Source organism: Zosterops lateralis, assembly GCF_965231275.1.
Source record: "Zosterops lateralis genome assembly, chromosome: 1".
Lineage (NCBI taxonomy): Eukaryota > Metazoa > Chordata > Aves > Passeriformes > Zosteropidae > Zosterops > Zosterops lateralis.
In genome coordinates this window covers 63836138-63862664 of record NC_139762.1, presented here as the reverse complement: position 1 = coordinate 63862664, position 26527 = coordinate 63836138, and the positions used below count along the sequence as shown (strand labels likewise).

Here is a 26527-nt window from a genome sequence, read left to right as displayed (position 1 = left end):
GCTATGATAGATACATGAGACTGGAAATAAACACAGCAGCATGAATTTTATATGTATGCTGTAATTTCTTACTTTTCTGCCTTCTAGTTCACTATAAATATTATTGCCAGTTTTGTATAGGGAGGGGCTTTAAGCGTGGTAGGAGAGGTAGAAAGGAGGACCAGAGTAAAAGCTGTAGATTTCTCAAGGTTCGTAAGCTACCTGTCAGTCCTGGTGGTCATAAGGGAATTTGTGTTGAGCCGTCACAGTCCGAAAGAGTTGGATCCTACTCCTGCAAGCCAAGAGTGACACCCTGAATGTTCTGCATGTATGTGAAGGACTGAATCCTCACACAGAGGACCATAAAAACAGAAAAGAAAATTGAAGGAGAGAGAGAAGAAATAATGACAATGGGTTTTGACATAGGACTGAAGGTCCATTAACTTCTTGGCACAGAAGTCCAATTCTGGGAAATGAATCTTAAGGTAGAATTGTTACACATCTAGGAAAGTGTGCAGTCACTCCTTCCTCTGCAAGTGCTTCCCTCTCACCTTGCCTGCAGACACAGACTGGAAAGACATGGCTTCAATCATTCTGGCAAATGTGTTAGAGCCAGTCCAAGCTTTGCTCTTCAGAGTGTGGGCTGTTTTATTGCCCGAGTTTTTGTTTAAGATCAGTAAAGGTTGAGTAATCTGGTTGTGCTGTGCTGGCACTCAGGGCTGGGCTGTGTCTGCCTTGGTGCACTGCGGGAGCTTGCAGAGTTGTATAATTGCACGTTTACTGTCATACCACGAATGACTGATGGCATAATTTGTATTTTCAAAATACATAAGCAGCTCAGCCTAATCAGGTGGTGTGGTAAATATTTCCAGGAGATAAAAACAAAGTATTAGGGCGGGGAACAGAGTTACAAACTTTCTTTAATGAGCTGCATATTGTTTGATCGTGTTTTTTTTCATATACATCAGCTTCTACATGCCAAATTCTAGTAATCACTGGCAGCTGCTTTACAGTCCTGGAGAAATAATACTGTAAATACTGGAAACAGTAAAAATGAGTGGCTATGTCAGTTTGCCTTTCAGACTCCTGTGACTAACAGGTGATTATTACAAATAGCAGAAGGCTCTTTTAACTTTCATCTTGCTTCTGGAAATAAAAAGAAAGGGAAAGCAAGGGACAGAGGGAACAAATTCAGCTCCTTCAGACAGTTAACAGTGTTACTGCTGACTGGCTTGGATTACAGCTCTGTCTGGGTGGGTGTTTGTCTTGTAAATCTGAGTAGTTCTGCTCACTTCTGTAACCCCTAAAGTTAAGCACATAAATGTTTTGGGACCTGAAAGAGCCTCCTTGGCTTATTCTGGAGAGTTTGCTTCAAAATCTTATGATGTAGGAAAACCCCCAAATCATAAGTCTTTTCCCATTTCTAATGAGTGGCTCATAATATCGTTGGGATGTGGAGGGATTCCATTTCTATTCTTTATGCACACCAATCTTCAGTGCTCCAAAAAGATGCAAAAAATGAGAATATTATGGTTTTGTGTGCTGTTATTTTTCAAAGGCACAACTTTTAAATAGTAGATGCTAATTTAAGTAACTTTTTAACATATGTGGAAAGCACTCCTGAAAAAATACTGAAGTTAGAGTGAGGGATTTTTTTTTTTTGATGAAACATTTTTCTCCAATACAAATGTGTCAGTGCTTGGTGACAATCACACTTACTGGAACTTGGGAGAGCAGGGGGAACAATTCACTCTTTCAGAATGAAGAGCAGTTTGTTTTTAATAATAATGACAAGATCCCTGTAATAACTGTGAAAAGGCTGAGGAAAGTAATGCATTCACAGGTGGATGAAATATTTCTGTTGAGTTTAGATGTCTTTCTGAAAATACTACGTAGCAAACTTCTGAATTTGATGCTACTCACTTGCACGAAATGGAAGGTTGTTTCCCACTCTGGGGGGGATTCTAACCTCAAATTTGATGTCCTGTCATATGATTATCATAAGTCTAAAGGAGCATAATTGTCCTTGCTGACTTTCAAAATCTCTATAATTTTTTTTTTGAGTCTTAAATTGATTAATCTAGTGTAGATGGCATCTAAATATATACCTATATGTTGAGGCATATGCATTTTAGTATACAGTAAGAGTCAGGGGACTAGTACAAGCAGGTGTGTTTATAGCTTTTTAAACTTATTTTAAAGCAATTATGTAATGATCATTGTCTTTTTTAAAAATAATATACCAGCTACTGAAAGCAGATTCTTGTATATTTCAGCCTATTTGAAAGAAAGTTGCACAATTGGTTTCCTTCCAAATGTTGCTCATCCTGCAGAGACTGGCTGAAGGGTTACTTTCATTTTCTCCAGGGCAGTGGTGACAGGAAACTTATGTGTGGTGTAGTTACTAGCTGTAGACACCAAAGAGAATCCTAGGTGTATAGTCAAGGAACTGTTGGAAAAGACAGTATAATGTTAAAATTGACACAGGCTGGTGCTAGAAAATGAAACTTGAGTGCTGTCTTTGTCATGACAAATATATGCAGGTTGAAGGCAGTTTTGTCCTGGGTGTGAATAAATGCTGTAAAGATTAGACTGCACTGCAGCCTACATTAGTACATGTGTATGTATGTAAAGAGGTACAATATCCAAAATAAATTAGACTGTAAATAATTTTTCTGGTTATAAATTCTGTTCACCAAAATTAACAAGACATACGTAGCCATATGCAACATTGTGAATGTTCCATAATTCTAATGATATCTGTCTTATAGTATGAATAATGTAAAGGAAAAAGAGTTTGTTTTGATCCTCCAGGGGAAAAACCCTTTCATTATCTCACCTCTCCTCAAAAACCCCAGACATCTACTTGTCCTCTGTCATTTGAAGCAGATTCAAATCTGTTATCTGTACTGTTCCTGTCTTGCATAGGAACAAAATGTTGTCCTACTTTCTGTAATTGGAATTTAGTAAATCACAAATAAGTTACAGTAGTAAACTGAATGTGTTAAAGAAATGGAACAGAGGACAGATTACAATTTAATTTCCCAGTAGATAGACCTAATATTATTCATAAACAGAATGCAGTTCGCAGTAAGTACAAGTAAAGCTGTGCTTCAAAACAGCCTAAGTAAAATAAACCTCCCTGAGCAAGACGATGCTTTATTTTGTTACTGATGAATGTTACGGAACCGGCACTGCAGTTCTGAGTTTTAACATCAGACCCTTTGGTTCACCTTTCTTGCTAGTTCAAGATCATTTTTCTCAGGCCAAGATATATATTTTAGTTTGTTTTCCTTGTGGAGTACACTATCTTTGTATCTTCTCGACTCTCTGCAGTAAGGTGGAGTCCACTGGCCAGCTCCAGCTAAATTTAATGGGCAGGTTGAGCTCTGAGCAGTTTTGTGGAACAAGGATTTGGGTACAGAACAATGACAGAAATGGGCGACCTTTCTGAAGGAAAGGCTCCCCCTGTGTTATCACAGATGTGAAGAGTGTGATGGGGTGAGCCATTGCTCAGGCTTGGCTTTGCTCAGAGTGTGCATCTCAGTGTGCATGGGGTCATGTAGAGGCAAGGCCACAGGGGAACAGCCTTCATGGACTCCACTGAGTATGGAACCACTTGGTCTTTTAATGAGGGAGACTATCCCACATCCTTTTACTTCTCACACACTTTATTCATAAATGTTGGATTTTAAGTTTTCAACTTACTCTAAACTAACAGCACCTTCACTCATTACACATGTTCTGTATGAGTCAAATGGAGCCTGGGACAGATGGACAAGGTGATGTGACCAGCGCCATGTGACAGATGGAACATGGTGCTGGTCTGTGCAGCTGAGCTGGGAGGTGAGAGCCCAGCAAGCTTTTTCTGTCCTGTGCAAAGCATCACCAGTGAATGCAGTTCAAACACAGAGATCACTTATTAAAGGTCCCAAACGTTCTCAGACAGCTCTCGAAAATGCAGGACAAGAAGTTAGGCCCAAAGCTGCGCTGTTAAAAATTAACCATATTAGAAACCATGTCCCTGGCTGGTTTACTACATAGAAACAATTACCTTTGCAGGAAACTAACACAGATCCACAGTGTTTTGGAGGAAAAGGACAAACAGCATGGTAGCAGTTGTGACAGGGCTTAGCTTCCCCTCCTGACTTTCCTTTTTCATTCATGAAAATGGACAGTGATGAAGTTGAGACTGTGGATTTTACACACACTTCCTCTGTGCTTGGGGTTCCTGCTTGAGCTACCTCAGAGTCATCTCCTGCACGGAAGGCATGTGAAGGAAGAGGGAAACTTTCAAGAAGGATTTGAGTACTAGGAGAGCATTTCACTTGGCCTCAGCCAGGTCCTCAGCACGATGGTCGATGTCACTCATGCTCACAAATTTGCTGCCCGGTCCAGAACCGTTCAACAAAAGTTGAACAGATGGATCAGTGAGGTTTAGTTGGTTTCCTGCAGCTGGAGTGCAAGGAAGTTTCTATCATAAGATAGTTCTTGGCAGCTTCCAGTGAAACTTCAGAGTGTTATGCTCTTGCTACTGCTAGGGACAAACAGCTTATGAGGAAAAGAAACAACTATGGGGAATTGTGTACAGGTGGCTTTTAGCCAGCAGCCTGAAAACCTCCACAGACTCAGCAGGTACTTCTTAATGGGTGGCAAAAAGTAAAGCTAGACATCATGCCATAGAATTCTTGGTCTTTCATGCACTGATAAAAGATGTGATGACTGTCTTATTAATTGAATTAATATGATAAGTGTCAAGATTTTGAGGGTCTATTTAATGACATTTTTGAAGAGAACAAAAGATCTACTGTGAGGACAAAATACCAGAGGACATTTGACATAGGCTCAGATGATAATATATTAGAAAAGTACTGGTGCCTAAAATTTTCTGCTGGCAATTTTACAACTAATGCCTAAATTTTTATTATTATGCCTAATGTTTATTATCTTTCATGGGGTTTAATGGTGAAAAGGTAGTACTTTTTTTGGTCTTTTTATTCAGTTTGGTTTACTTTTCCCCTTCTCTAAAAATCTTTACTATTTTGGTACAAGATGAAGAGAAAATATTCAGTTAGTTTTACTTTTTCCCTTCTGTAACTGTTTTTTACTATTTTGGTGTAGGACAAAGAAAATACTTTGAAGAGTAGAAGAGCTCATTGTAAAACTACAGAAATTAGGTTAGTTATTGTAGCTGAAATTACTTTGATCTATTCTTTACATTGTTCATTTTAAGGTGTTCTTGCTGCTTGTCAGTATTACACTTTTGCAATATTAGAATAGAATATAATATAATAATAACGTATTTTTATTTGGTAGCATAAAGATAAATGACAGCAGAATATTTGATTTTTATGATTATGCCTGTCATGGTTTGAAAACCATAACATGCCTACATTAAAAAGTCGTGTGGACCGACTGGAGAGAGAATCTGTGAAAACTGCTGGGATGCTGAGGTTTGCACTAGGCATGTTCTGGGGTTGCTTTTACTTCTGAACTGTCTGGTGCTGCTGGCTGCTCACTCTGGGGAATATGATGCTTCTATTAATTCCTGCCAAGAGGGATTTGCTCATGTGCTGCAGGACCACCCCACAGTACAACAGAAAGCCCAGGCAGAATGGATTATCTGGAGACTTGCTTCAAAAGCTACATGCTTGATCTAACAAAAGCAGAAGGTAGCTGTGCCCTGTAGGGATGTAGTGGGATGAAGGCATGGAAAGAAAGGCATATTTCAGTGATCCGATTGTGTACGGTTGTGCCAGTTAGTGAAACAGGTTTCATAATTTTTCTTTCTTTGTGTTCTTTCTTCCCTTTTCTTCATAATTATTACTGAAACGGGAAGGTTGATGTGAGTAGGCTTCTAAGAAGGAAGGCCATTTTGAGAAGTTAGAAAGAAGAATTCTTCTACTGAAAGGACTGTATCTTCTTTAAGGAGCTTATAAAATGCCAAGTGGACATTAGATGCTTAACCAGTAATGACCCGTGTCTAGCGGCTGGCACTTGACCTGCTGATGTGAGCATGTGCTCGTGTGGAGACAGCACTTGTAAGCTTCAGTCACAGAGGGCACTCAGACAGACACTACTCTCAACTGAGGCTTTCAGCCATCCTAGGACACTGGCTGGGCATCCTTTATTTAAAGGTGTACAGCCTCTTTTTGGTGTGTGTCCTGAGGCACACTTCCCTTCCCTGAGGGAAGGAGATGTGTAATGTCATATTATTGCTAGCATGACTTGAAAAAATACATGATGTTATCTGAGACAGTAGGTGTGAGAGCCAGTCTGGCAGATGTAACAGTCCTGCTTTCTGGATCTGAGAGCTGGCAGCCCAGGGAGCATACAACCAAACCTGGTATTTGCTGAAATGCTCATGTTATGACTTGCTCTGAAGGAAAGGAAGTAGAGGTGACAGAAGTAGGAGTACAGTGTTTCGGGTTTTTTTTACAAAAGACAAGTTTGGAACTAGACTTACAGAAAAGCTTTGTCTTTCTCAGTTTCCCATCTCTTCTTGATTAAAAGAGTAGGTCTGACTACAAAAAAACCAACCAATCTTTGTAGCCAACCAACTCACTGAATTCAGGTGGAGGACAACATTTCTTCTTCTGCCTGGAAGATTTTAGCTGCTGGCATAGTCCTGCTATTCTCAAAAAGTAAGACCAAACCACAGTGGTGCTGGGCTGGTTGTGGCTTAGTCAAATTTCTGTTCTAAAAACAGCTTATGGTCAGGCCTCCAAAGTTTCCTGCAACAAAGGTCATCACAGGTTTCTTCTGAAGTGTCCTGAAGTGTCCTGTACTCTCTGTCACTGGAGATACATGATTGTATAAAGAATGTTGATTGTTCAGATCTTTCTATATAGCAGCAAGCAACTAGGTCCCAAAAAACAACCTCATATAGCTAGAAGGTAGGTGAGATGAGTAAGTAAAGCAGAAGGCAACAGGAAAAAAATACGAGGCCCATCTGTTCCAAACAACATGGAATTTCTATTGTTTTTCTAGAACCCTTCCTTTGAAGAACCCAGAATGTATCTTCACATTCAATATCACACCTTATTTAATTTTCTTAACGTCTCTTTCTAAACTATAAGTGCTCTTTAGCAGAAGCATGCCTGCCTGCCTGCTGCTTTTTGTGGGCAACACACTGAACTTTTACGGGAGGATGAATGTTACTGTTCAGAGCAGCTTGGCCAGTGAAAGAGTGGGTGGAGGATATTCAGCTCTTCATCCACTGGCATTCCTTGTTTTCAGGGGTCCTGAGCCAAGGAGGGCTGTGCCTCTGAGCACAGGCAGTCATATGGCAGGGTTGCTGCCAAGGGATGAAGCCACTGACTTGTCATGCAGTCTGTCTCTCTCAGACCTTCATGCTGGGATAAAGGAGGCACTTAGGGTGCCAGGGAGAGCCTGAGGTCAGCACCTGAGGAGACTGGGGCCTTATGACTTGGAAAGACATGACAGGCCTCAGGGTAAGTGGGGGAAAGCATGGCTCTGTGTCACCTTGTAATGATAAACAGGTGGCATCAAGGCATGGGGGCAGTGAGCGTGGGCTGGTAGTTGTAGTCCAAAAATCATGCAATAAAGTCACTCTGGCTCTTAAGAAAAGAGAGGAGTTCACAGTGTGTGTGGGAGCAGAAGTAAGGGAGTAAATAGCATGTATGAACATGTGCCTGAGCCTGCCAGACCCTTGGCAGAGGCAAGGCAGGGTAGTAGGTCCATTCCTGTGAGATCTGGGGGAAGAGTTCCTGTCCGCATTGCGAGAGGTGTGCAGAGAGCCTGGTGCTGTCATTTCTTCATCTCTCATAGCTCATTCCAAAATGAGATAGTATTTTAGCAATCCACTGTTCTCAACTGGCCTTAGCTCTCTCCTGTCATGTGCAATAGTACTACTATTGCCCAGGCCCACCCCACAACTGCTTGCCCTGGGGATGGCAAGGGACGTTGGCTGTCCTATCTGCCCCCCAGGCTTGGAGGTAGGCAAGCCTGTCCGAATCCAGAAATAAGAGATGAGTCTTTCTCTGTAGCTTGTCTTGGGGTTTCATTTCTCTCTTTACTTGAGTCTTTGTTTCCATTGCTGTGGTTTTTCGTCAGTTTTGATCACAGTCAAGTCATGCTACCATAGTGAACATGCAATTTACCTAGAATGGAAAAATCGTCTCTGTCCATTCAGCTCCGTTGGTCTTTTGAGAGAGGCCCCACTGTGAAATGAAGGAAGAACTGGGGGAAAAAAGGCATCCTCCTGCTGATATTTTCTTAAGCTGCTACACTCTTGGTATTTTCTTTAAGTCCCAAGCTGGCAAAACAAAGGGTAGTGCCTGTCTTAGCCTTCACTGAAAAGCAAAATATTTCTGCCTTTGAGTGCAGAGCAGCACAGCACCTGTTGTGTTCCTGTGGCTCTGAAGCCAGAAGGCAGAGAAGTTGATCCTGTAACTTTCGTCCAATCTCGTTGCTTTTGAGGGAAGTGCTGTGTTTTGGGGAGATGTGTGCTGATCAACCATCATTTAATTCCTGGGGGTTAGTAGTAGTACATGCTGCAGCTGGGATAGGCTGCTGAATAGCCCTGGCTGAATTTGGCATCTTTGCAGCTGGCAGGGTTAATGCTGTGTGTATGGCAGGAGGAAGGAAGATTTGTACTTCAGACCTGCCTCTGCTGGCAGCTAGAGAAGCCAAGCACCGCTTCATTTATTGCACCAGGAGGAGTGAAGGAGCTGACAAAATATTCCTTTAATTTGTTTGAAGCTGCATTCATTTCTCCAGAAGGGGGAGAGTGGAATAGTCAAATACTAAGAGGAATGTGCCTAATTCAGGACTGTCCTTTTTCCCTGACTCCACAGACACTACAAGAAGAATCAAGACGTTTAGAAAGGGGCTCTCAGATCTACTCACATTTTTTTCAAAGTCCAGGATTATCTGGCTGTTGAGTGCGTCTTTCTAAAGTGTGACCCAAAAATTCTGTTTTTAAGAGTTCACTGTTGGTTTTGATACTATTTCGGTTACTGAGAAAATATTATAAATGGATGGAGGTGCAAGCCCTGAGTAGACAGTGACTGCAGGAAGAGCACAGATGTATGGCAGGCCTGGTGCTCCTTTCTGATGGTGAAATTTGAATTTGGCTCACAGATACATGTTGTAGCAAAAAAAAAAAAAAAGAGGGCAGAATGAGTTTAAAGTATTTTTGCTACACTGAATTTTTAGCGTTTTATCCTCTGATATATAAATTGTTACTTCTGTTTTTTTTAAAAAACAGACTATTTCCTCCATCACAGTTAAATCTATTTTCTTTTGACAAACCCTGATTTGTTGCTCCTGTTTCTGTAAGGATCAGATGGGTAATGGAAGCTGTACAGCAACTTTATGTATGCTACTCGAGATAGTAAAATGCAGGCCTACAATAGGCCTTTTTTCAGCAGCTGTAAAGCTGTTGTGTGAATACAGTGAATCCATTCAGTGTCCCCCACGCTTGCTGGGAGCACCCTGGAGAAGAGAGTTGTACTAGTAAAATGACTATCCAGCAAAACGGTTTCAGAGGGACAGACTGATGACTCACTCCTTATTTTGGTTTGCAGGGTCTTTTTCTGGGTATGTGAAGTTTCAGCCTGAGTTAAGAGATCTATAACTTTCTACAGCTTTCTCCTTGTTTCCAGATTATCCACTAAATCAGCATGCGTGTTGTGTTCCTTGCATCAGCCTCCTGAGATGGGAGAATACTCTTATTTTTGCTGTAGAGGCTGGGGAAATTGAGGCAGGGGAAAATTTGGGTTAAGTGACAATGTGCATTAGGAGCCAAACTGTCATGCCGTAGTTGTACTATAGAAGCTCAAGTGTCATTCAGAGCTATTTCAGCCTTTCAGGAAGTGTCACATAGCATTCGCCCATAGGTCCTGCAGAAAAGCCTGGAGGATAGCTGGAAATCTGTCCATCAAACTTTATTTGATTCTTTAAACAGAGCATTAAAAATGTAAGTATTTAAAGTAAGAACAGGAGGATTTTATGCTGATTTTGATCTTTGGCCATCTTATGTTTGAGCTGGGGAAAAAATGAGAGGCAGAACCTAGTCGATTCGGCAGCGTGACGCTTGGTAAAATAATCCCTCTTGCACTTTTCCTAAAATTAAGAATGGTTTCTAGGTGGCATGAGTCATGGACAGACTGTCCTCATTTCACTTTGAACTTGCAGCCTTCTCTGGATTTGTGTCACAGAGTTAGAGGGCTTTGTCCGCTTCCTGCTGTAGTAGGCTTGGCTGTTGCAGCTTCACTGGTGTTGAGTGAGAGCAGGCTCCTTGAAGGAAGAGGCAGCACCACGTCAGTGTGAATAAGCACAGTGGAGTAGGGGCCCAGGCTAATTTAAGCAGAGTATTTTGTACCATAAGCAGCTTTGAGGAGTGGTGACATAGGCACAGCCTTTGTACAGGTGTCAAGGTCCTCCTTCTTTGTGTGTTGTGGTCTGCGTCAAGTTTTGGGTTGTTTTCCTCCAGGGTGTGTGTGGGAATATGCTGCGGTGTAGAAAGCTGTACTTTTTGAATTTTTGACCAGTTTTGGAAAAGTTGTCCATTTTGAGGTATATACAGCTGCAGAAGGCTGTGAATATTGTCTTCATTTCTTAACTAAAAGCAAGGGGAAAATTATTCAGAGCTGTCTGTTTTAGCCAAGGAAGAAAATCAAAGTGTTCTGGCTTAGATGCCCACAAGGTCGAATCCTCTCGTTGTCATGTTGTATAAATTTGTTGGCTTCAGTGGAGGTGGCCACAGGTGTAACCCTGGGAACAGTTTCTTCCAGGCTTTTTACAGAGCAAAAATGAATGTGGTTGTTGGCCCTAAAAATTGTTTGTAGAGAAATAACTGGGATGGTTGTAATCCAGAGAGGCCATGCAAATGCAAGACCACACTCTCAGAGGGAACATGAACTCTGCACTGGCTGGCAGTGTTTTCCTGCTGACAGGGCCTGGTTTGGAGTCTTACGTACTCGGCTGGCTCTTGGCCAAGCCTTGCTGCAGGTATGGGAGAGGGAGGAGGGTGAAACAGGGGGCGGTGAGAAACTGTGCTGGTAGCAGCACTCGCTGAAAATTCAAAACCCTTCAGACCTTTTTTGGTGATGGTGGAGAATGTCAGAATTGATTGTATTAGAGACCTGCCAGTTACTCTTAACTCATTTGCTTTTGTCGCTCCTCCTCCCTTCCTTCCTCTCTTGACAGCTGGGCTGGGTTTTGTAGTGCTAATGCTGCATTGCTTCTCCAGCACGGCTACTACTTCCCCCACGCTGCTACTCCAGAAATACTACAGGAACTCAGTGAAGACTGAGGGAGAGGGCCATCTATGTTTTATTAGTGATAATAAGAGTGATAGCAATAATAAAACTGTGTAGCAGTTTAATACTTTACATAATGATTTTTCTTCTGGTTTGTGTTCTGCGTTTTCTTTCATTTTCACTGTCATAAATTTAGAGTCTGGTATATCCTGGATTGTGCTTTAAATGAATATTTTGTAGTGTGCTATCTTACAGATTTTTAAAATGCCATGTTTTTGAGTGGTCTAAACCAGTGAGATTTTTTTTTTGTTTGTTTTTTGGGGTTTTTTTTGTGTTCAGTTGGGTCTTTTAATTTATTTTTTTTTTAAGTACAGCCCACAGAAGAGCTGCTGCTGGAGGAAGTTACCGCACTTGCTTTAGATAATGAAATATACATGCAAAAAAGGTCAGGGATTTCCCCTGACCCACCCACCAATTGCTTCAAATGACATTTTCATTCTGAGTGTTTCTTTTTTTGTTTTTGTTTAAGATCCTGGAGCACAGGGGAAGAGTTTTAATGCAAAATACCAGAAAAAAAAGTCTACAACATCTCCTGTAAGAGGGGAGGGAAAAGGAGATTAACAATTGCATCTTGAAACACTCATGATTTGAGGTAAGTGATTGGGGGGTCTTGTCATAAGTTATAGTTAGTTTGTAATTAAATTAATCATTATTTACCTCAGAGTGTCATGATATTGTTGTTGAAGGCAATAAAAACAGGCAGGAGAGGGAGGGAGAGAACTGTAATGGCAAACCCAGAAACAGCAGTAAAAATACGTAATGCACTTATCTTTTTGAAAATGGGCCCCTTGAGTTCAAATCCCACAAACAGGCAATCATTCTGACATTTATAAGGGTTAAACCCTGTTTAAATCAATGAGGCTATTCTCCCTGAAAGTTAGGCATGAGCCTAAATATTTCCTAGTTTGGAATCTATATCATATGGGAACTATTGAAGAAAGCTATTGAAGAACATACAACACACAGCCAGAAAAATGCATATACAGATCTCTTACTGTTGGTGATAATGTCATGAGTAATCTGATTTTACAGCATTCTTCAGTGATATTTTTATATTAAATACATAGTTCTCATTTTTATATTTAAACACCTCATTGAAATACCAAACTTCTTAACTTCTTAGCAGAGCCTGTGAATTCTACACCAGCTTTAATAATACGTCTGCAGTAATTGCTTCAACACAGTGTGTCTTCGAACAAATTGAGTTAAATGTATAAAGAAAATAATGTCCCCTTTCATAACCAGAGTTGCAAATTGCACTTGGATATTTGAATCGCAGCTGAACTAAGAGTTCCCTGACTCAGGCTGAATTGTGTTGTCCAGAGTTGATTTTTTAAAATACAGACAATGACGAGGCACAAGGAGAAGCTCATCTTTTCTCTCTAGTCTTCTATTTATTTATTTATTTATTTATTTATTTATTTATTTATTTATTTTTCATTAGAAAAGAATCATACTTGAATCTAGAAAGGAGAAAATGCTACAGTTGTAAAACTTCTAACCAATGAAAATGTTGCATAAATGAACACTAAAAACCACCAGCATCTTTCTTAAATAAAGATTTTAAGTTATTTACTCTGTTCTGCCCCACAATTGTGCAGAGACAAAGCTGTTAGGAATCTGCAGAATCAAAGACACGTGGAATATAACCTGGAAAAAGCAGGGTATGTGTTCCCACAAATGTGCAGAGAATCAAAACCTTTTAGCAAGTGGCATTTGCAGACATATGTTGCTTACCAGATTTCAGAAGAGAGAAGAGCATAGCCGAACCCTGGTGATTGCTCTGTATTTGCTTTGTAGGAGCAGAGCTATTAAGTTTCTTTTGAAATCAACAGACTCACTGCAGGGAGCTACATATTTCCTTTCTGGTTGGTGGATGGGAGCCATTGCTTGGGAAATTGTAGTGGTCCTGTAGATATTTGTACTGAATTTTCTGCAATGGTCAAAAGTTTTTCAAATCAGTGTAGCCAACTCCTTTTTATGTGCAGGTCTTGCACTAGAGACTGTGCCCAAACAGGAATATAGGACTCTTTCAGCAGGAATCTGAGGCAATTTTTGTAATTGTGAAATGAGGTATTAATGCAAACCTGTTTGAAGGCTGAGGTGGGGAGATGCCTTGCTCTCTGGTTTCAGGTGTAGGTGACAGTCTTGGCCAAATCAATGAGAAAGAATTGCTCTGCTGTGTGATCACTCTCAGCCCACTTTTGCTTTGTGTCCATCCCTTGGACTCTCTTGGAGGCAAAGATTCCTTCTTGGTTCTGTGAAGCATAAATCAAAATGCTTTTATTGTTACCTTCTTTTCATTGACATCAGGCCAGGATAATGTGCATGGTTTTCCTTTCACAATTTCCTTCTTTTTGCTCTCTGAAGAAGTGCATGTTGATGTTCAGGACAAGGTATTTTGTAGCATCTGTGTGGCCTTTATAATAATTTTATCAGCCCTATGTTACACTCAGAAAATCGTTGAGGTTGTTTTTAGCTGTCTTTGTATTGGAGAGTGCGGGAGCTCATTGTCAGAGTATTAGAGGGAACCTCTTTGGTGCCAAAAGATCCATTTTAGGATATATTAAATTGTACCGCTATCCTTCTCCTTTCTTATTTTTTTCAGCATGTGAAGAAACAATGCCCTCATTTGTGTGCTTGGAGAAGGTCCTGTGGTATATGCCAGGGAGTTACGTGGGTGCTGAGCTGAGCAGGCAGAGAGACGGACTCTCTCCTGCTTTGTATTTTTCACTGAGAGTGAACACAGGGGACCGAGCCTGCCCAGATTAAACACACGCCTTTTTTGTTTTCCTCTTCGTTCAGCTGTCAGCATGCCATGTTCAGATGGCAGTGATCAGTCACAAATTGTCCCCTGACCATGCTCCTCAGCTCTCCTGAACCATTAGTTTTGTGGAGCTCTTCAACAAAGATGGCACTGGTTTGATTTCCCCACCCCCTGCCCTGGCTAATGGAAGAAGACTTTGTTTGTTTGTATTTTCCCTTCAAATCAGCTGCATTAGATCCCAAAGCAACTTGTGTTAAGTGGAAATGAGGCTTTAGTAATATGTGTGCTTGCTAGAGACTTGTTAAGATTTTTTTTTCCCCACCCCCTGTATATGGATCTTTTCAATGGGGCGCCGCTATTGTGAATCAGAAGGAAAGTGCACAGGCTGCCAGGCACATAATGGAATTATTCTTTTGTTTCAGTATGTGTGTGTGTGAGCCTTTGTAAAGAGGAGGTGGTGGGGACAGAGAATGGAGACGTTCACTGCAGGGAGGCAGGAGAGTGCAGTGGCACAGTGCAGGGCAGCACTGTGCTGAGATGTGGCCATGCCTGTGCCACCATGCCCGTGGCTCTGGTGAGCACTGCCTGGGACTCACACTGCCACACTGCATGTCCCAAGAAAATAGGTGAAGCTTCCACAGCCTTTCACTATGCTGCCTATAAACCACGTAAGGCAAAATATTTGAAAGCTGTAATGTTTCCAGTGCCTTCCCTAAACTTTCAAAAGAGTGATGTAAAAATGAACTGTGCCAATATTGTCCTTCCTCGCTGTGAGGCTATTTATTATAAAGGACGTATGGTATAAGTCATTTCAGTATGGAGTACATAAGAGCTTGAACCAAAGCCTTGGATCCAAGCCCACCAGCAGCTTTGCAAAAAGCAGGATCCAGATCTAAAGTCAGTGGTTCACACAGTTTCTAGCAGAGAGTGGTTTTAAGTTACTTCATGAAATGGGAGTAGCCAGAAATTTTAAACTGAGGCTTTTAAACAAGTTTTTGACTTTTTCCTCACTCACCATTCTCCTCTGCCTTAGAAGGTTATTGCAAAAGCACAGCAGCTATTTCCTCCTAGCCACTGTGGCCAGGACATACCAACTCAGGGAAAGGAGAAAGGCCTCTGTGGTGGTGACTGTTATACAGCTATATGCTTTTTTTTCTGAGTAATTTTTTTCTTCTAAGGAATTAGATCATTCTTCTGCATGAAAGTCTTTGAAATCATAGTGGATGCTCTGGAGGTAGGACCCTGAAATTTCAAAGACGTCAAGAAATGGTTTATCACCCTGGCATGGAGCAAATCAGGCCACAGTGTCTGGACTTCCACCTCCTGAAAAGTCTTCTCTTGAGATACCATAGCTGAATTACAGACATGAAAAATTTCAGCATTGTAGATAAGAAATCCATAAAGCCTAATTTTTTTCTTTTCTTCCTAGATATGTGGTTCTGGTTTTATTCTCTCACTTTTCTTTTGCCCTTGGGCAAAACGTTTTTAGGACTTTCCAGTCTCTAGCTGTGCATTTACTAGAGAGGCATCTGGGTATGTGTTGCTTTACACATCTGTTACATACATCAGAGTCAAATCCAGCACCCAGAGACTTAATATGTATTTGCAGTACTCCCTGTGGGACTTTGAATCCTTAATCCAATGAATTGCTTATAAGGAGACAAAAATGCAGTCTTTCAACCTAGTGCATATATTACTGCAGTTTATTGCATATATATTGCACATATATGCTCAACAATCTCCTTTGTATTTGGCAGAGAAAATCTGGTGTGGGAAGGATGAGAAGTGCAGGTGAACTGGGAAATATTTAGGAATGGCAGTTAATTTGCTCCCTCCTGAAAACATCGTATCTCTGGTTGGCTGCATGAGAAACAGTTTTCATCATGATTCTAATATCTCTAAAAGGTGTCCCAACAGTGTTTGTGTATTTCAAACTTAACTTCAGGCTTGTTGGACTGTGGGGAGAGGCCAAATACCTGAGGCAGTATTGGCAGCTGAGGCAAAGCTCAGGTTTTGCAGTTTTGTCTGTACAATTTGCAGGCTGTATAGGAAGCATGAGTGTCATGGCTTGACCCCAGATAACAACAAAGTACTATACAGCCACTCACTCCCTGCACCCCCACAGTGAGATGGGTAAGAGAATTGGGAAAGAAGTAGGTAAAACCCATGTGGTGAGATAAGAACATTAATAATTATATAACAGCAACAATAATAACAATAGTAGTGGCAATGGTAATAATGATGATGATGTAATGAAAAGGGAGGCAACCAGAAGAGAAAGAGAGATAAAACACAAGGAAGACAAGTGATACACAGCACCCTGCTCACCACCCTCTGACTGATACCCAGCCTGTCCCTGAGCAGCCATCAGCCTCTCCTGGACAACTCTCCCAGCTGACAGATTGAGCAGGATGCTCTATTGTATTGAATATCCCTTTGGCCAGTTCAAGCCAGCTGTCCTGGTCAAGCTCCCTCCTAGCTTCTTGTGCTCTTCTTTGCTGGCAGAATGTGGGAAAATGGCAAGTCCTTGACTTAGGAAAAGTCCTTGACTACTGAGCAGCTATGCGTGTGTTATTAACGTTATACTCATGCTAAATCCAAAACCCACAAAACTTGCAAACTACCAGGAAGAAAATTATCTCAGCTGAAACCAGGATACTGCACTAGTTCAGGTTTCTGCTTTGCTTTTCCTCTGATTGCTTGTTCTGCAAGAGCATTAAGTTTGCAGAAAACATATGGCTTCTTAGATGGCCTTTTTTTATGATCCGCATAGAGCCCAAATGTGGTAGGTGTTATTCCTAAAAATGCTAGCTTAGGGCTATTCATTAGTGTGCAGTGCATGCCAGTGAGCAGACGGACTTACCTGTTGCTTTTTGGGGTTTTCTGTTTGCTGTGGTAGGAGGACTGCCTTCTGGCTGGCCATCCTTGGGTGCAGCAATGGACACAAGCATTGCTGATAAACCTGTGTGCCTGTTGTCTCCCCTTTTGCTGATGTGCAGTGGAGCGACTGCTTGCTGTCTGGGGATGCAAATGCAAGCCCCTCTCATGGCAGTGTATGCCAGTCCCTGCTTTGGGAGCCCCTGGCTAAGCCACAGTTAAAACCTCTTGGCTGGGTGTAGAGGGGGCCGGGTACACAGGCATTAGTGCAGGGATGCTAGAATAGGGGAGATTTTATTGAAGCCAAGACAATGTGAAAATGCAGATTTGTCAGAAGGGCACACTACAGCAAGAGGGAGAGTGCACAGTGAGCATCATGCTTCTGCTGGAGGGCTCCACAGCTGGAGCCCATGTGGAAGCATTTTGCTGCTGAGCAGTGTTCCTTTGTGTCCTCATGGAGCCGTGGGTGTGAGGAAAAGGTGTCCCAAGGGTTCACCAACCCCGTGGCCCACTCTCCCTCTGCAGTAGGAGTCCTTTGGCAGCCCTCTCCTCCCCTGGCTCTCTGCGACGTGGCTGCTGTGGGCAGGGTGCTGCAGCTGCTTGTTTGAAATGATAATATTTTACGCTGTTACTGTGGAATACTTCAGTATTTTTTGTAATTGTGGGCTGCAGGCCAGTAATGTACAATAACATTTTGCTCTTCCTGTGCTGTTGCTACTGTAGGCATTCATTCCAATTTTAGCTGCATTTGCAGTACATGGTTGGTTTTTTGGACTGCATTTTTTGTTTCTAGACGCTGCTTGTTATCTATTGTGGATATTTTTGGAGTATTCATTTCTACCCGCGTCTGTCCATACAAATCTATCTGAGAAAGTACTTCAGAGAATAGCAGTCTCTGTTGAAGCAATTGTTGTGGCTTTCACAGAATTACATTTTTTTGAAAGTATGAGGCAAGAATAAGATGAAGATTGCTTTTTAAGTTTAAAAACAGTTACGGTTTTTAAAAATATTTGAGGCAGATAGAAAGCAAAGCCTTTCTTTGACTGATGGTGGGCATATTTAGCACTGAAGTCTCCATCTGCACCAAGCTGTAGGTGACTGAAACCTCTGGGATGTCAGAATCTGGGAGGCAGAACCTGTAATGATTCTCTGCAGTTTTGGTTTTAACTGTTAATTTAAAAAAATAAAAAAAATTCAGAGGAAAGTAATCATAACTTGGAAGCGGGTCAGTAGTGTTCATGCCAATGATTGTTTATTAATGTGGTCATGGTTTGGAGATGAAACTTTTGTGAAAGGGAAATTCAAGTCCTAGAATTAGAGCTCACAACTAGTCAGCCTGCACAAAGTTTGTTTCTTTCTGGAAGGTAGAGGCTGAGTCCAAAGGAAATGAAGAAAGTACAACACAAAGGAGACAATTAGTTTGTTTTCGGGTAAATTTGGAATAAAATACAGTGTGCTATACAAAAAAGATTGCGCTTTTCTCACATGTAATTTTAGTGTCCTGTTACTGTGCTGACTCACTAAATTACTTCAGTTTCAATCTACATTTGGTTTAAATTACTTCAGAGGCCTGCATTTGTATGCTGCTCTGTAAAGTAATTCTCATCTGTAATCCAGATTTTTTCCTTTTGTTCGGCATTTTGACTGACTTGTCTCTTTTCATTTTCCAGGTCTCTGTTTTACTAACATTTGAAACCAATCTCTCTGTGTGTCTGCTTGGGCCCTGCAATTGGCAAAAGTCATTTTTCAGCAACAGATAGAACAAGGAATGAATCATTGCTTTCTGCCTTTCCATTAAATTACCTAAACCACTACTCATAAATATTGCTTTATGTACGGCACAGCAGCATGATTATCTCACTGCATTGATGGAACAGTGCTGGAAGTGAATATAATTTTTCTTCTATTACATCTTTAATGAGCTTCAATTAAAAATAGTGTGTTGGCGTGCCAGAGTAGATGTGTTATTCTCAGAACTTTATTGAAGTAGTTTTGCCTGTTAGATTTAGTTGACATCGTGTTGTTCTGAAAACCATGGTGGACATGATGTGGTTCTAAAACCCTTAAGAATTAAACAATAGAAAACCGGAAAAATCTGCTTTGCTGGGTTAAAGTTGACAGGACAGTAAAATCTGGTAACTGGGGAGATTCAGGTCTGTACTGAGTGGAAAAGCTTGCTTTTTGTCTGTGTTGAGGGTGAATTTTTTAACATATAGTTGAAAAAATAATCACAAAGCAGCAGGTTTCTGCAGAGCTCCAGTTAAGTCCCTGATCACTTGACACCTGTGGCAGCAAGTCTGAGTCACAGATAGCAAAAAGCTGCGAAGCCTAATACTCTCAGTATTCAAAAACACACCTACGTAGGAGTTTAATTTCAAGTACCTCTTTTAGCTCTGGGTTCCCCTCCCCAACCCAACAAATTTTAAGAGTCATTCTTAGAATTTTGCAGAGAAAAATTTTCCCAGCACTTGTGGATTTGTGAAGTATTGACATCACTTAGAGATCAGAAAATAGCTCTGTCAATTTTAGCTTGACGGCATTCCATTCTCTGCTCCAAAAACCTGATGAATTACAATGGATGAGTCAAAGTTTTCTTGGAATTTTCTTCCCTCCCCTCCCCCCTGCCTTGTGCAATTCCATTGCCATTTTTAGCATTGAGGGCAGCTCTCCAAAGAACGTCTGTGTGCTTGAACTGTGATTTCTTCAAAGTCCAGAACAAAACAGAGTTGTGTCGGATGACAAAAATCGTTCTATGTTTCTATGCATTTTTGTAACATTACATGAGCTTTATTGAAGAATCCATAGCGACAGGCAGGAGGTGTCTGATAGAGAGGTGTTGCATCTTCAGCATGAAGATCTCACTATCGTGCTGTTTCATTATGTTGTGATGAGTTTTTTGCTTAATTATTTCTGTGTTTTATCAGCTGTTTCCAGGGAAGTTGCCTGACAAAACAAATGATCAGTGATTTGGGAAACTTGGAGCAGCTTGAAGCACTTGTTGAACCACAGCATCCTTCTGCCTTTGCCTCGGTTTGAAAACCAAGGATAATGTATTTAATGTATTTTAGCAGGATGCTGAGAGTAGAAATACTAAGGACAAAGAATTGTGGGGGTACTACTGTTACCTAAGTGATGCGGTATGTTTAAGATAAACAGTGTTGTCAGCTGTTCTTGGCAAAATCCCTGGGGTTACGATGAGTGAAATTTTAACTCTGAACGGGTTCGGGTTTTTTTAACTTGCGGAAGTGGCCTGTATCATGCATATTCTAATGTGTCAGAGTGAATGTGTGAAATATGAAACTGCTGAAAAGAAATGTGAGGGGGAAGACAGGTTAAAGTGGTTGTAAATGGAAGATCTGTGTATTTTACTTCTGCACTAGATAAGTATTTTACTTAAAATTGGCCAAAGAAAAAAAAGAAGAGACAAGAAAAAAATGCAAGTGTCCCCTTAAGAGCTGCTGTGTCAAATTTGAAGAATGATTTGAATTGAGTCATTAAAGTGTGAAATGGAGGGATTTTAGTTCTGCTTTAAATTATGCATCTCAAATTAACCTTAGCTGTGGAGTCTCTGCTGACGCCCCCGTAATGACACATTATTGGTACTAATGGCTTCTTTGTGACTTGAGATACAAACAGACATCCTAGACAGAAACATTTCGGCTTTGAACTAAATAAGACGCACGGTGTGCATTTCTGCCTTGGGTTTCAGTTGCAAAGCCCTGCTCGCCTGGTGCTCGTGAGCTCTTTTCAGTTTCCATGCACTGCTCCCCATCCTGGCAGGCGAGGACAGCTGAATGAAAACCTGCTTCACAAGCTTTGAAGAGCAGGAGAGCAATAAATCTGGAGTGAATGTGAAGCCTGTCCAGACACTGAGCGCTGTAGGGAGCCAGAACAAAGACTGGGATGTGGGTAGTGGTCAGGGAGGGGGAACTTCCAGTTGATGATAATCTCGGGAGGAAAAGGCCCCAAGATTGTGAGGGAAATGGAGAAGAGATGCCAGGGCTTAAGGAGGAAGTTGCTAAATAAGGGAGGGGTGAGATTATACCATAAAATAAGCAGTAGAGGTTAGTCAACCCTTTATGTGCCTTCTGATGTAAAAAGGGGCTGTATCTGTGTAGCTCTGTGCACTTTCTTTTGAAGCTCATTATCATAATTTGAAAAATTCCACCTCTACGCAGAATCACTCAAGGGCTTTGCAGCTTTCTTGGTGCTGTTGGTGTCTCTCCTGGGACAAGGATGGTAGTTCAGTGTAGCTACTGGGTGGGCAGAGTGAGCGTGGCTGTGAATGAGTGAGAATGGCATTGCCTGGGGTGCTGGGTACAGAAGATGCACAGAATTTTACATGTTGATGAAAAAGAGGGAGGGGTTTGGCCTAGCAGGCCCGGAATTTAGACCCTGACATCTCTTTCCAAAGATATTCATCAGCTCATTGTTTCATCCTAGTTTTCTCAGTGAAATGTTAATATACACGATTGCCTCCTTTTTCAAGCTGCAGTTCTGGGAATTTGCTTGCAGGAGCGATGGAGAGGTGCTTCTGCCCCTGGTCTGTTGTGTGGTGTGTTACAAGGCTGTGTGACATTATGTGACTTTCTCTAGGGACCTGCTCTCAGCAGAGAGTGCTGTGGAGTAAGTAATCTTGTGGTGTTCTAGAGCTAAAGCAGGATAGCATTTGACAACATAGAATCAAATGCTCGAAAAAGTATTCAGAGGCTTTCTTTGTATTTCTGCAACGAACCACATTCCTGAATTGGGACCCAAGAATTTAAAAAAAAAAAAAAAAAAGTAGGTGTGCAATACATCACATTTACTGATGCATTAGAGATATTTATATGAATAATTAAAACACCATTTAGAATTGCCACAGTAATAGAACAAAATGTGTTTTGTCATTTTTCTGTTTCTTTTTGTTGATTAATTTATTGATTTCTTCCATAAATTTAGAATAGGTATCCTAAACATTACTGTAAATTAGCAAGACTGTGCTTTTTAATAAGCTGTTGAAAGTATTTAATGGAATGAAAAGAAATCAGAATTTGGTAATAAAGATCTGAAAAACAGAGACCTAGAACATATCTAGTGTTTTGCATCAAATAGGTTTGAAAAATATTAGAGCCTTTGTTTGTACTACCTGTTAATTTTAAAAAAAATATTTTATATTCATTATGAATAGCCTAATAGCACATCAGAAAAAAAGGGAAAATTAGGCAAAAACCTACCTTAGACATCCATTGTATTTATAGTTAACTTAAGGCTGGTTAGAGTCAGTGGGAACATGTGGGGGGATGGAGGACAGAACTGCACTGTTAAAGAGACCACAGTCCTTCTGAAACCATGTGTGAAAAAAGTAGTAAACTTCTGAAACTGAGGTCTGGAAAACAGACAGGTGTTATCCAATATACCAAGAAGTAGAAATTGTATTAAATTTCACATACACATGTACACAAAATATTTGTGTATTTCTTAGCTCAGATTTCTTCTGGTTTATATCTTTTTCCTTATTATTTACGTTTAGTTTATTAACCTGTTTTGTCATATTTTTTCCTACCTTGAAAAAAACCTGCTTTATGAATATGCTAGAATGTACACTTAACAAGAACCTTTAACAGTTTTTAAATCAGTATTGTTCTGATCCCTTTTCAGGGCTGTGTTTCTCTATTTTCCAGCTACAATGGACAATTTGTTGTACCACTTGGATTAGCATCATATGTTTTGTTTGGTACTGTTGTTCTAGCCAGGCTTGGAATATGTGTTTCCATATGCATTTTTGGGGGCAATTTTGGATGCCATCAGAGGCTTGTGCTTCTGCCTCTCATCCACTGGTGATGTCCAGACTTCACTGAGGAGAAGGAGGTGATCTAGTAATAGTCACAGTCTGGGTTTTAGCTATGGTTTGAGGGAATGGTTACCACTCCAGGCTTAATTTGAGCTGCTTTGCTCTGTTGTCTTAATGCAAAGTAAGTGACAGAAACTGTCTGCTGTACAAGGGGATGTAGAATATCTCAATATGGGTACTGCTGCATGAAATCGTTCCACTTGCTGTTATTGGTTGTCACACTGACAGTGGCTACAAATGAAGGATATTGGAGGGAGGAAAGTCATATTATTTCATTTAGTTTATTTTGTGCATACTTGACAGCCCTCTATGTACAGTCAGTTATATGATTTCTTGGGATAGCCAGATTTCTCTTATTTGTGTGTGGCTCTTTCAGCTATAGGGGAAAGAAAATACTTAAAAGGATCAGAAAATGTATAAGGCCAGGAATAATTGTCTGCAACCTCAAGAAGATGTCTAAGAGGATGTAACTGCTCTTTACTCATCTTCCAAAAGCAGCTCAGTTCCAGAATAAGAGTGCTCTTTTGGGCTATATTTCAAGGTGGTATGATTATTCTCAGACAGGAATTATAAGGATCGATAGCAAACCCAACACATCTTTTCTTTTCATGACAGATTTGCTGATTGCCACCAGAGCAGTAATAATGCACTGGTCAGCATAAACACCAGAAGCAGTAATCATGGATTTTTGTCTCCATCCTAACATGTGTTTAAGGTTACACAATTTGTTGTGATGGGTTTGCACCCACAGGTCACGAAGAAGAATTGTATGATCCGTTCATCTTCCCTTCTCTTTTGCTTTTATGCTTCCTCCTTGAGTTGGGGCTGGGCTGTTTGGTGTCTCTCCAGGGATGGAGCAGGGCAGAGAGAGCATGTCTAGCCAAAAAGATAAGGGAAAGGTCATTTTGAGATACGAGTGGTTTACAAGGGGCGTGCTTTCTTTGCGTGTCCTACTTAGGAAGTAGTAGAGACCAAGATTTTCCATGGGTGTGTATCAGGAGCCCGTCTGCATTGGGGTTTTGGTGGAGCTGAGTGCAGGGTTGCTTTTCCTCAGTGGAGGGCCCTGTGCTTCTGCTGTGTTTTGGCAGCTTGACACGGCAGTGGCTAGGTAACCTGTGTGTGTGAGTTTCGGGTTTTATTTTTGGTTTTTTATGTGTCATCCTCAATTTACTGAAGCTCTGTGACTTTTTAACCTGCTGTCTGTAGGCCGTTGTTTTACAAGCTCATTAAGGTGGCGAGGATAGCGATGGCAGCGATCCTGCCCCCCTCATGGGTGCTCATTAGATGGCTTCCTTGTGCTGACATAAGCGTTGTGTAGTCATGCTCTGAGCTGGGTCTGGGAAAGGATCCAAGTTAAAAATAATCCCTGAAAAAAAAAAAAAAAAAGAAAAAAAAAGAAAAAAAAAAAAAGGTAAGTTTTCAGCAGGATCTGTTCCTGGATCTAGCTCGCCATCATTCTCACGCTGGCCTGGAAAGTGTGAGGGTTTGTACTGGCACAGAGGGAGGTGAGGAAGAGCAGAGCAGCTGGGGCAAGGTGGTGAGGGGTGTACTGCTGGCAGCAGGGATGCTGCCTGCTTGTATGATGTCAGCCTGAGGAAATGGGGCTCTTGTGAGTATGCTGCCTGTCTTTCCTTAAGTGCATCGGCCCAGTAACTTACAAAGCTGTGAGGCCGTTTTGGCCAAATTTGCCTGAAAAGCAGTGTTGAAGAGTTGAAGGTCCCCTGAGCTCAGCAATTTATGGTGTCTGGTAGGCAGACCCAAATCAACTCTCCCCAGTGATCAAAAGTTGTCATCTGGGGCTCAGCTGCTGACCTCATCAGGCCTTCTCTTGTGGCACAGTCCCACTGTCCCAGTTTGGATTGAATTGTGCCCATTTTGCCTTGGGGCCAAGTGTTGAATAGCTGATGGGAGATGAGAACAAAGTGGTCTCTGGGAGTGCCTGTTCATTTCAAGGGGCAGGGATGGTTCATCTTCTAAATCCTGACTGCCCAGGGAGGTGCATTTCCAGCTGTGGAATGGTTTTTAAATTTGTTTTCTGTGTTAGGCGTGGTTTTTTTTTTTTTTTTTTTTTTTTTTTTTTTTTTTTTTTTTTTTTTTTTTTTTAAATTCTGCCTAGGTATCAAAATTTCTGGAAGCTGGGATAATTGGGAAGCAAGATTCCCTGCAGTTTTTTTGGTGTGGCCAACTGTTCAACCCTGAGGTCAAACAAATCATTCTAGCTGCACCTCTACACAGCTTCCCTTGACTGTGTGGCAGCATCCTTGTGCCCTGCTCGGTCCAGGTTCTATCCCTGTAAGGCTGTGCTCCTCTTTGGTGGCTGTGCCTGGGTTTCACCTGCCCAGCCTGCCCTGCTGCACAGGCAGCCTTGCTCTGCACCACTGCTGAGGAGCTAAGATGAAGACACTTGTGGTTTCCTGCTGTTTTGCTTTGTAACCAGTCCACTGGTAAATATAGCTTGTGTGTGGTTATAAATTCATTCTCTCATTAGGGGTGGTTGTTGTGCAATAATTATGTAGAAATTACAACCAAGAATTGTTGTGGATTTTTTGTTTTGCTTTGTTTATTTATTTATTTATGTGCTTGATATACCCTGCAGTGAGAAGGGGGGCAGGCTTTGGTTTCTGCTCTAACAAAGACAAGGCCACAAGCAGGTGTCAGCCTTTGGCATGGACACAGGCACCATCTAGCAGGCTGCTGACTTTTGTGTGGTGAGACGAGCACTGCAAGGGAAATCGGGATCTGTGTTATTTGGACACTTTTATTCTTTCTTGCTTTAGTCTGTGGGTAGACAGGCTGTCCTTCCCTTCAGGTTAATGGTTCTGAAATGAACTCGTCCTGTCTCTTTGGAGATGTTGGTCATACATTTCCTGAAGCCCTTGTATCTCTGGCAGCTTCCAGCCCTGCTCTCTGCGTCCTGCTGGGCTCAGGCTGTAGGGCTTGGGGTCTCTGCCCCCTGCAGCAGTGCTCAGGTTCTGCTCCCCAGAGGTCTTCCCTTCCTATGTGGGCCCCCTCCTGTGATCCCTCCTTCTGTTCAGATGTGGAATTAAAATAAGTGTGGGGGGTTTGTTGATTTTTTTCTCTCCTGTTTCTTTATTTAAAATTCCAGTCAAGCAGATCCAGAACAGTGCTTGTCCCTGCTGCGTTCTCATTTTCCTCTCATCCCTCCTTTAATTTTACATTATTCCCTGCACTGTGTTTGCAGGCCATATGTGTCCTTTGAACTCTGAAGAAGCTGTGCCAAAAGGAAGCCTTCTTCTCCTCCCCTCCTCCCATCGCGGAGCCGCTCTTAGATAATTGCAATTAGCAGACAATGCGGAGCGAACCCAAATGTGAAGTTCATGGGTGAGTGTCTGCAAATTTCCTGAGAGCTTCAGAAACGCTTGTGCTTGCTCTCTGCTTTTGCCCTTTAACCCTGCAACAGCTCCCTGAGTCCGAAACAGCTCTGGGAGGTGTTTGTAGCCCGCATTTTCCTACGGGCGTTGCTGGCGAGGCGCAGCCGCTGCTGGAGCCCTGGCAGGGGCCGCCTGTCCTTGGTGCGGCACGGGGCTGCTGCAGGACCGGCCCCTCGGTCCCAGCGCTCCCGGGGGAGCTGGGCGGGTTGCCTGCCGCAAGCTGACAGCAGTGGGAAAAGTAAAACTCGCCCTGTTAAAAAAAAAAAAAAAAAAAAAAAAAAAAAAAAAAAAAAAAAAAAAAAAAAAAAAAAAAGTGGGAGAATTCCTTCTTGTCGTCCGTGAGGCGCGGAGCAGAGGGATGTGCTGCTGAGCCGGCTGTTGCTCGGGGGGT

General features: G+C 41.7%; 1 protein-coding gene across 14 annotated transcripts in view; it reads left to right on the top strand.

Moving 5' to 3' along the window:
• Window positions 1-26527, top strand: part of ATXN1 (ataxin 1) — a 214799-nt gene that overhangs the window by 49161 nt on the left and 139111 nt on the right. For 10 of the 14 annotated variants that reach the window (XM_083856487.1, XM_083856489.1, XM_083856491.1 and 7 more), the window contains 2 exons: window positions 11737-11859; window positions 25947-26086. The gene's annotated coding sequence lies outside the window, so the exon portion shown is untranslated. Of the gene's footprint in view, window positions 1-11214; window positions 11860-25946; window positions 26087-26527 lie in introns of those variants that run through there. The other 4 variants (XM_083856485.1, XM_083856486.1, XM_083856482.1 and 1 more) reach the window with 2 other exon arrangements.